An 11,031-nucleotide genomic window follows, 5' to 3' on the forward strand; every position below is an offset into this window, starting at 1 on the left:
TCACCTAATCCCGCCGGGTCCCGCTTCTGGAGGTGGTCGGGTGATGAAGATCTCAGCCGCTGCAGCGAGAGATGAGTCCAACGCTCATAGAGAATGACGGAGCGCTGGACTATCCTGTCATTCTCTATGGGTGTTGGACTCATCTCTCAGCGCGCGCCGGGCTGCAGCGGCTGAGATCTTCATCACCCGACCACCTCCAGAAGCTGGACCCGGCGGGATTAGGTTAGTATAGGGGGCTCTAACGGGGGGTCGGGAGCCTGTCACCCCGCCACGGGGGGTTACAGGTTCCCTTTAAAGGGGTTATCCAGCCTTACAAAAACATGGCCACTTTCCCCCTACTGTTGTCTCCAGTTTGGGTGGGGTTTTGAAACTCAGTTCCATTGAAGTAAATGGAGCTTAATTGCAAACTGCACCTGAACTGGAGACAACAGTAGGGGGAAAAGTGGCCATGTTTTTGTAGCGCTGGATAACCCCTTTAAGTCCATTGAACTGAACTGAAGCATACTGTTCTTTCAGTATACAAATGCATACCCTGAACACAGGCCACATAACAAACATACCCTTAGGCCATAACAAAGTATGACAATGCATCTATAGACAATCCTTACCAAACTGACCACCAATATCAATCATTGTAGAAAAACTTTGGCCCATGCTCATTCCCCTGGTATAATAACATGAAAATTCAGATATCTGACTGTGAACCTGATTCCCTGTAATTTTGGGTGTCTTTGCATTGTTTGCTGTTATAGAATAAAATTGTGCATACAACACAAAATAATAAATATAAATTATTATAATAAAGATTTCTTTTGTCCCTTTGTGTTATTATTATTATTATTATTATTATCATCATTATTATTATAAAACCAATGTCTTCATAAGGGGGCAAAATCTTTCTGGAAGACGCTCTACACGGAACAATATAGGAGTCTACATCTTTTTTTAATATTTTTTCTTCAATTCTTATACCAATATATTATAGAGCAAGGTGTTCATAAATGTAAAGGTAATAACAATACCTGATACTTTTAAGGTAACATACAGCTAACATGACCTGCATGTGCTAGAACTGCTTTCTTATGAGTGACATAGGGGTACTCCAGCAAAAAAAAAAATCAAATTAGCTGGTACCAGAAAGTTATATAGATTTGTAAATTACATCTATTTTAAAATTTCAAGCCTTCCAATACTTATTAGCTGCTGTATGTCCTGCAGGAAGTGGTTTATTCTTTCCAGTCTGACACAGTCTGATGTCCATACCAGGAACTGTCCAGAGTAGTAGCAAATCCTCATAGAAAACCTCTCCTGCTCTGGACAGTTCCTGACTTGGACAGAGGTGGCAGCAGAGAGCACTGTGTCAGACTAGTAAGAGTACACCACTTCCTGCAGGCCATGCAGCAACTGATAAGTACTTGAAGACTGTATATTTTTAAATAGAAATAATTTACAAATCTGTATACATTTTTGATGCCAGTTAATAATAATAAAAAAAAAAAATAGATTTCTGCTATTTCTGTCATTTGGCATAGTCTGGGTTTTTACAAAGTATGGGCAAGGTCTCCCCTTGCAGTGTAAATATACTCTGGTGTTGCATTACTCATATAGAATGCTAATCATTTCTCTGGTAATACCACATTCTCTGCCTAGCTGTATACATCTGATCTATGGTAACTGCCTGTATCTACATACAATTTCTATCATATGGGAATTTATTAATCTGGGACAAAAGTCCTAAAATAGAGAGTTGTCCCAGATTTGTATGTGGGTCACCCTTACTGAGACTTTACATATTTACCAGTTTCCCTCACTAAGGGCATGTATGTGTACATGGGCAAAAGACCTTCTGTGCAGTGCTGTACCATAGCTGTGGTCAGTGCAATAGGGGGAAGAGTCCTGTCCTTAAAGGGGTTATCCAGGTAACAAAAACAATATTGTAAACAACCCCCCTTCACAATACCACCCTATGTCTAATATACATGTATAATCTATCTTGCGCCCTTTCCCTGTTTTTTTTCTCATTCTAATTTGCTCTTGATGTATAAAATCCTCTACTCTTGGTCCACTCTGACCACGCTCAGCTTCCTCATCCCTCTTCCTTTGTGGTCTCCTCTCTGGGGGCTGGGTTAGCTGTCTATTGACTTGGTATGACATTATCTGCATCATCTCAATGCACCTGTGCTGCTTCCATAGACTTACATGTGTCCCTGAGCCTAGGTTTCTGAAATATGAAAAGTTATAGTTCTATCTTTGCTTGCTGTCAGTGAATGCAGGCATATGTACCAGTCTTTGTGTCTCAGCTCTGTATATTGTAAGTGTTATGGATGTTCTTAGAGTCTGGATGGGACTATGATGTTTTCATTCACAATCAGCAAGCAGAGATCTAAACCTACACTACACCCCTCACCCCTGGTAAACAGATGCTGGTTATGCAGCACATAGCTACACCATGCGCCCATCAGCTCTGCTACACCAGCTAGTATTGGATACATACTGGGGTGATGTAATGCAAAATCAGTGAAAACAGTCCTGTGATTACTGTGCAATAGTAATGAGAGCAGTGGGCAGGAAAGAAAGCTAAGGGGGCGAGTACGCAAATGGACCAATCAGGGAGATGCATGATGGGAAATGTAGTTTCCTATCCAGGATATAGATCGGCTTTTAGAAAATCTTGTAACTCAGGAACGGCAGCAGCTAGAAAGACAGGAGATGGCTTAAAATACTCAGGGGGACTTGGTGAGTTAAATCAGATAGCATTTCTTAGGTGGATAACCCCTTCAAGCTTCCATTGATTTCAATCAATGCAGGATTTTGTATGGAAGAAATGAGATTTCACTTCTTTTCTGCATGGTTCACCATGTCCCATTGAAATCTGTTTTTTTTTCTGAAATCATGTGGTTTCAATGCAGAGATTGTTTTGGTTTCCACAACACAAAGTTAATGCCTATGTGAATATAACCTAAAGATTACTAGTCTGTAAGTAGCCTTCAATGTATAACCCATATAACAGATTGGTTACACAACAGACTCTCATAGGGTATGGTTGGGATCAGAGGCGATTCTAGAATTCCTGCCCATTCTTAATAGCCAAATTGGAGACTGGGAAATTTGGTATTGATGTGTGCGCCATGGCCACATGCATCTATGTGAATACATGAGGCCCCTACCATGAAATCCACCCCCTGAGCCGAGCAAAATTCAGATAAGATATTAATATGCAAATGGCACCTTACCAAATAAACCACAGCTTCTCAATTCCAGTCTTCATGGCCGCCAACAGGTCATGTTCTGAGGATTCCCTTAGGGTTTCACAGGTGATATAACTATACTCAGTGCATCAGGTATTATCACAGCTGTTCTTTGTATGGGATATCCTCATAACATGACCTGATGTTCTTGTAATATAGCAGACGAAACACTGGCTGAAGGAAAGTGAGGTAGTACAGAATGTGTTGGTGTCAGTATATGCTCCACTCCAGCCTTTTAAGTTACTAGTCCACTGATTTTCCTCTAAGGGATGCACACTGGTCGGCTCCCAGCACATATCCAGAAATAACAGTACTCACTGAACTGTGCTGCAATGCCTACTGTGGGGTGCAGCCACAAAGTCTCTAAACCAGACCTGAATTCCTGAAAGCTTCTGGTGTAACTATAGGGTTCTCCCCACATAATCTGTCAGTGCCACTGTATCATTTCTTCCTTTTCTTAATTTTTCAGATCAAAATTGAAAGGTGTTCACCGGGATGTAGGAGCCATGCTACACTGGAGCTGATGTGGCCCAAATGATCATGGGGACGGAAGCCTAACTATGTATGGAGAGAGTGTAGGTGCGCTCCAAGTTAGACTATACTACACTGAACAGGATTTCCTCTCTATAGGGAGAGCAGGTTCTAATAAAGAGCTAATGCAAGTGAATGGGCAGTATAAATGCACATGAGTAGTATAAGCAGTGCAATATCACAAACGTTATAGCAATATAGGCAAATGTCTGACAACCAATACTCATATCCCAAAGGAACACACAGCAGGATACTGCATATGTATTGAATATATATTATCTATCTATCTATCTATCTATCTATCTCCTATCTATCTATCTATCTATCTATCTATCTATCTATCTATCTATCTCCTATCTATCTATCTATCTATCTATCTAGCATCGCACAGTACATACACTATAGCTGGCCTGTAATTCCTCCCTGCACAATGTATGGCCTCGTGCCACTATACATCAGGCTGCAGTGTATGGGAAGCCGCTGCTAGAAATGACTGGGAGCTCTTGCATCATACACGGTTTCATCATCCTTGCATCAGTAACAGCGGAAGAATCCGCTCTATGGTCTACAGAAGAATAGAGGGGGGATAAACTGGAATTAGGGGAGGGGGGAGATACGCCAGTAACCCCATCATTGCTGAATATTCGCTGCCTAAGCAAATGATAGGTGGCTTTGCAAAAGAAATAGAGATCATGTGCAGTGGAGGGGTGGTGGTAATTTGATGATGCTTGGATGGGAACATGTCTGTGATAGGTACATGATGGTGGCCTGATGTGGGATCATTGATTCTATTAACCTGATAAAATAAAGCCAGACAATCCTGCTGGGCGCTCCATCTGATTAATGGAAGTGATTAACTCTAGTCAATGTAGGGAATCTAATGAAAAGAGCGGCCCCCAGGGGGTGGGAGGCAGGCGGGTGGTCAGAGGCCTCCAGACGAAAAAATTACCTATATACTGTAGGGTAAAAAAAAATATGAGATTCATTCTTATAGTACTTTGGGGTTATTCCTTCTCTGTCCACAAGGCTTCCGCTGGATTCTGTATAATCTGACCCATTATTGCAGTCAAATATAGCACAAGATGATGATGCTGCCATTTTCTACCATGATTATAAATCATTACTATGGGGCAGCAGCTAAGACAAGATCCTATATGTGGACATTCAATAGAAAGTGTCCAGATTGTATATTTATTCTGTACAGTGTAGGATTCATAGTGCTGGAACATGATGGAGAAGACAAGGCAGAAGATGTGCGGCTGTGTAGGGTAGTAGTAGTAGTAGTAGTAGTACAGTATGGGACATGATGAATAAGGCAGGAGATGTGCGGCTGTGTAGGGTCGTAGTAATAGTAGTAGTACAGTATGGGACATGATGGACAAGGCAGGAGATGTGCGGCTGTGTAGGGTAGTAGTAGTAGTAGTACAGTATGGGACATGATGGACAAGGCAGGAGATGTGCGGCTGTGTAGGGTAGTAGTAGTAGTAGTAGTAGTAGTAGTAGTAGTAGTACAGTATGGGACATGATGAATAAGGCAGGAGATGTGCGGCTGTGTAGGGTAGTAGTAGTAGTACAGCATGGGACATGATGGACAAGGCAGGAGATGTGCGGCTGTGTAGGGTAGTAGTAGTAGTAGTAGTACAGTATGGGACATGATGGACAAGGCAGGAGATGTGCGGCTGTGTAGGGTAGTAGTAGTAGTAGTAGTAGTACAGTATGGGACATGATGGACAAGGCAGGAGATGTGCGGCTGTGTAGGGTAGTAGTAGAAGTAGTAGTAGTAGTAGTACAGTATGGGACATGATGAATAAGGCAGGAGATGCGCGGCTGTGTAGGGTAGTAGTAGTAGTAGTAGTAGTACAGTATAGAACATGATGGACAAGGCAGGAGATGTGCGGCTGTGTAGGGTAGTAGTAGTAGTAGTAGTACAGTATAGGACATGATGGATAAGGCAGGAGATGTGCGGCTGTGTAGGGTAGTAGTAGTACAGTATGGGACATGATGGATAAGGCAGGAGATGTGCGGCTGTGTAGGGTAGTAGTAGTAGTAGTAGTAGTACAGTATGGGATATGATGGACAAGGCAGGAGATGTGCGGCTGTGTAGGGTAGTAGTAGTAGTAGTAGTAGTAGTACAGTATGGGACATGATGTACAAGGCAGGAGATGTGCGGCTGTGTAGGGTAGTAGTAGTAGTAGTAGTAGTAGTACAGTAAGGGACATGATGGACAAGGCAGGAGATGTGCGGCTGTGTAGGGTAGCAGTAGTAGTAGTAGTACAGTATGGGACATGATGGACAAGGCAGGAGATGTGCGGCTGTGTAGGGTAGTAGTAGTAGTAGTAGCACAGTATAGGACATGATGGACAAGGCAGGAGATGTGCGGCTGTGTAGGGTAGTAGTAGTAGTACAGTATGGGACATGATGGACAAGGCAGGAGATGTGCGGCTGTGTAGAGTAGTAGTAGTAGTAGTACACTATGGGACATGATGGACAAGGCAGGGATTGTGCGGCTGTGTAGGGTAGTAGTAGTAGTAGTAGTACAGTATAAGACATGATGGATAAGGCAGGAGATGTGCGGCTGTGTAGGATAGTAGTAGTAGTAGTACAGTATAAGACATGATGGATAAGGCAGGAGATGTGCGGCTGTGTAGGGGAGTAGAGTCTGGTTTTTAGAGACTCATCTGAAATAGATCTCATAAGACATTTGGAAAATTCAGAACATTCGATTTCCTCATCTCCAAACAGAATACAATACATGAATGTTCTGCCAACATTATAGATGCTGCAATATTATAGCCAATATAGGACAACTAATATGACACCAAAGTCTCTGTGAGCTCCATCAATATCATATGGCTTAGACAATGCGGTTGTACATTCATAAACTGATACAAGAAATAGCAGAAAAACAGGTTTGATTCCCCTGACACATCTTGTCAAGAATATTTGACACGGCGGGAGTCAGTTTAATACATCATGATAGGTATTGTTGTCATTGTGATCACATAGGTATCTGCAATGTACTCTATATTATTGACCCATTTCTGCTCCAAGGAGGTCAATGTGCTCTGTACTCCGCCACAGAATATGTTCATATCATTTAAGCAGCAGCATATAAACATTATAAACATTTGGATGTTTGCAAACAATTGTTACATAAGATATTGAAAAATGTTGTTGAGTGTGGGAACATGTAGCCCATACAATGCAGGACAATAGACGTCTATGTTCTCGCTGTATTCTGCGTGTCCTGTTTTCTTATCTCTTGTCCTAGTGAGTGATAAGTGCATCTAATACTGAATGTGCGGCTCTGTGACCTGTGCACAAACCTATTTTCAAGCAATTTTTGGCTTATGGTTTTACCGCTCCTCTAACAAGATTATACAAGGGTAACTATTTGCCCTCTAGCTCTGTAAGCCAAGAGAATATTAGAGCTGAGCGTTGGTGGTGGTAACTGTATCAGAAAAAGAGTATGGCTGCAAACAATGCTAATTCCGTCATACGAGTCGTACGCTGGATCTTCTTCATTGAAGGCGTATAACTCTATATAGAGAAGACGCATACTCAATGAAATTCAAGTTGCTGTATTTTATTTACATCATGGCACCTCGTAACACTCTGCTCACAGGCTGATATGTGATCGAGCCACACTCCGACCACTCTGGCCTCCCGCCGCAACGTTTCGGAGGATGGGACTCCTCCTTCCTCTTGAGTATGCGTCTTTTCTATATAGAGTTATACGCCTATAACGAAAAGCTGAGAACATCCAAGGTACGACTCATATGATGGAATTACCATTGTTTGTAGCCATACTCTTTTCCAGATACAGTTACGGACAGTACAGATTCAGTGGAGTCTGGATTGTGTGGCAGAGAATTTTTATTCAGGTGCGGTGTTGGTTGTTTTTGAGAATCGTTGTTGGTGGTAGACATTAAGATGTAACCGCTAAAGTGAGTGGTGATGGTAATGTCATGGTGCCAGTGCTAGTTCAGCACACAGGTGTGATGGTATACCTGCTTTAAGTTGTGGCTGGCTATACTGTTCCCCAATGGTCGGTAACCTGCCAGGTTGTTATGGGTCCCTTGGGCTCTTGTCACAGTGGTTCAGAGTGGGGAGACGACCCACCCGGACTGTCAGTACCGCCACTCACAGAAAGGGGAAAATGACCCAAGGAGTTGTCGCCAGTATGTGTAGGTGCTGGTGCAATGATCACTGAGTCCCAGTAGAATAAATAGAATGGCTTTTCTCTTGCAATACAGGATACGCTGGTGATAGACAACTTCTTGGGTACACATTTGTGTTTACTGGATCTGTGCTGGGAGATACTTTAAGTGCTGAGGCAGAATAGTGGTGCTTGCGTAGCTTAGTGTTGAGCAGGGAAGAGAAGAGGAGAGGAGTTTGTCGTGAGAGCACCAACCCAGGGTAGTACTGTGCTCTGCTGGAACTTCAGAGAGATACTTGAGAGAAGAGAAGAATACTTGTGCCCGTGTTTCATCTAACTACCTTCTGCCCTGCAGTGTCCGGGTACCCGTCCTATCAGGGTGACACAAGCCCCAGTCTTGGTTACTTGAGAGTAGCTAAGTGTCCAAAATTATCCCTATAGAAAAAAAAATTGCACATTGTGGTCGAAAGCCTTGCAACACATTTTCTGGTGAACACTGAGGTTGCATTAAGGTTGGCACCAGTGACATGGATCAGATGATATCACCAGGGGAAGCTGCGGGTGGCTACACAGTTGTAGCACTATGTGGCCACTTTCTTCCAGAGACATCACCACTCTTGTCTCAAGTTCAGGTATGGTTTTCAATTAAGGCTTCATTCACTTCAATGGAACTGAAATGCAAAAAAACACCCAAACTGGAGACAAGAGCGGTGCTGTCTCTGAAAAAAAGTGGCCATGTTTTTGTAGTGCTGGATAACCCTTTCAATGGGCAACCAAACAAGACTTGATGTAATTGAGTCCTCAAGAGCAATAGCTGCTTTATCCAGGAGCTCTTCATTTTGGCTGGTCATGTGGCCCCTCCTATGATGCTCATTTGCCCTAACGGACTAGGACATATTCAGTGTGGACTGATCCTGTAAGTATAAATTCAGCTTTTCCTGTTTTCTCTATAACCTAGTATCTCCACTAATCATAGGTGGAATAGTCATGGGTCTAGAAACGTACTCCTTTTCCTCGATAAAGTAATTTCTGGGCAAACTATGCAAAATTAGTCTCTGCCATTGTAGAGAAGTTTTACGGCCTACCAATGGGTAACTGGTGCTGGAAAACTGTGGTGAAAAAGAACTTACCCTGTTACCCTGCCCGGGCCCCATGTAGCTGCACAAGCACTGGTGAATAGGGAGCCAAACAGAGCCCAGATTAATTCCCCAGTTCCTTTGATCAAAGCCGCCTTCTCCTGTGGGATCATCAGCCAGTTTAAGGAGAATGGAGAATACTCAAAGGATTTCAGAGGTGACCCGAAAGCTAATTTCCTAACAACATATACATAGTTTCTTAATATATAAGGTTTCGCTTAATTTATAACTGTTGTATACGGTATCTTTTTTTATGTGTTATGGTGATTCCATCAGTATCCCTCTGTCCTGATGTATATGGAAGTGAGGGATGGGTATATAAAGTGAGCACAATTTGAAAGGAAAAGGTTCTTTGGATATGAGCCTCTCCTGGGGATATTTGAAACAAAGGGTACTATTACACAGAACGATAATCGGCCAAATCGGCCCAATTAGGCCGGTTATCATTCTGTGTAATAAAGACAACGATCAGCCGATGACAACGATCATCGGCTGATAGGTATAGGTTCTGACCTATAATTGTCGGGCGCTGACCGCGCACTGCTACGCGTGATAGCGGTGTGCGCGGCCGGTGACTGACGATATACCTTACCTGTCCAGGTTGCAGGGCTCTTCTTCCTTTGTACTTCTCCCCGGGTCCCGCGCGCTCCAGCTTCAGAGTGGCCTGTCAGCTGACAGGCCGCTCAGCCAATCACAGGCCAGGACCGCCGTGGCCAGTGATTGGCTGAGTGGCCTGTCAGCTGACAGTCCACTCTGAAGCTGGAGCGCACGGGACCCGGGGAGAAGCACAGAGGAAGAGGAGCCCTGCAACCTGGACAGGTAATGTATAACGTTTAAACAAGGGCTGCAAAGACATCGGTAACGATGTCCCTGCAGCCCTTGTTAAACGATTATCGGGCCGTGTAATAGGCCCAGTAAACGAGCGCCGATCTAGCAGACCAGCGCTCGTTTACATTTATTATTGGGCCCCTATCGGACCGTCTAATAGTACCCTAAGTTAACGTAGTAATGCCAGCCTGCTATCAGTCGCAATAGTGTCATTCTTACTAGAGGTCATAGTGCTTACTAACTGTACTAAACAGTAAACTGTGCAACCCCGATTCTGGATCAACAGATGGCACTGCTGGTTCTGGATGTCTACTTATACATGTATTGCCTATGAAATAACAATTCTGAAACGTCTTTTCTTATAGCTGTGTGATGTGCTGTTCCTCTGTTATTCTTACCAGATATGTATGACTCAATAACCAAGTGGGTGTTACCATTTGGAGGCGTGTCCCTACAATGATATTATCCAATCAGATCTTAAAGTACCAGACTGTGTAGGGACACGCCCCCAATTGGTAACACCCAGTTGGTTACTTATTTATGTATCTCTAGTAGGAATAACAGAGGAACGGCACATCACACAGCTATAAGAAAGCATGATCCAGAATTAACATTCGGCATGTGGTTGTTTCTGTAGCAGGTGCTGCAAATATTCCAAGGAAATGTCTCAAAGCAACACTGAGCTTTACGCACCAGAATACTTATCTCTGTCCAGTTTTTTCTTGTAGCCCAGGCATCTGGACTCAGCTTTAATGAGGTCACTGACCCTAGTGCTAAAGTTCTTTTTACAATAAATGTTGTTAGTGTCCAGCAGGGGTACCTTTGGATACCTCTCTGTCTATGAGGGATGCCATTTATTTGCATCTATCATAAATCCTGTAGACTCCTATGTGAATATATATATATATATATATATATATATATATATATATATATATATAGTAAGCGTTATACCTTTTATTTTCGGATCCTTATGGAATAGCACAGTATTCTTGGTTCTCTGACACAGTGCTCTCTGCTGTCACCTCTGTCCATCTCAGAAACTGTCACGAGCAGTAGCAAATACCCAGAGAAAATATCTCCTACTCTCCAGACTGGAAGGAAGGAATACCACTTCCTGCAGAACATA

This window comes from Dendropsophus ebraccatus, chromosome 1, assembly GCF_027789765.1.
Source record: "Dendropsophus ebraccatus isolate aDenEbr1 chromosome 1, aDenEbr1.pat, whole genome shotgun sequence".
NCBI lineage: Eukaryota > Metazoa > Chordata > Amphibia > Anura > Hylidae > Dendropsophus > Dendropsophus ebraccatus.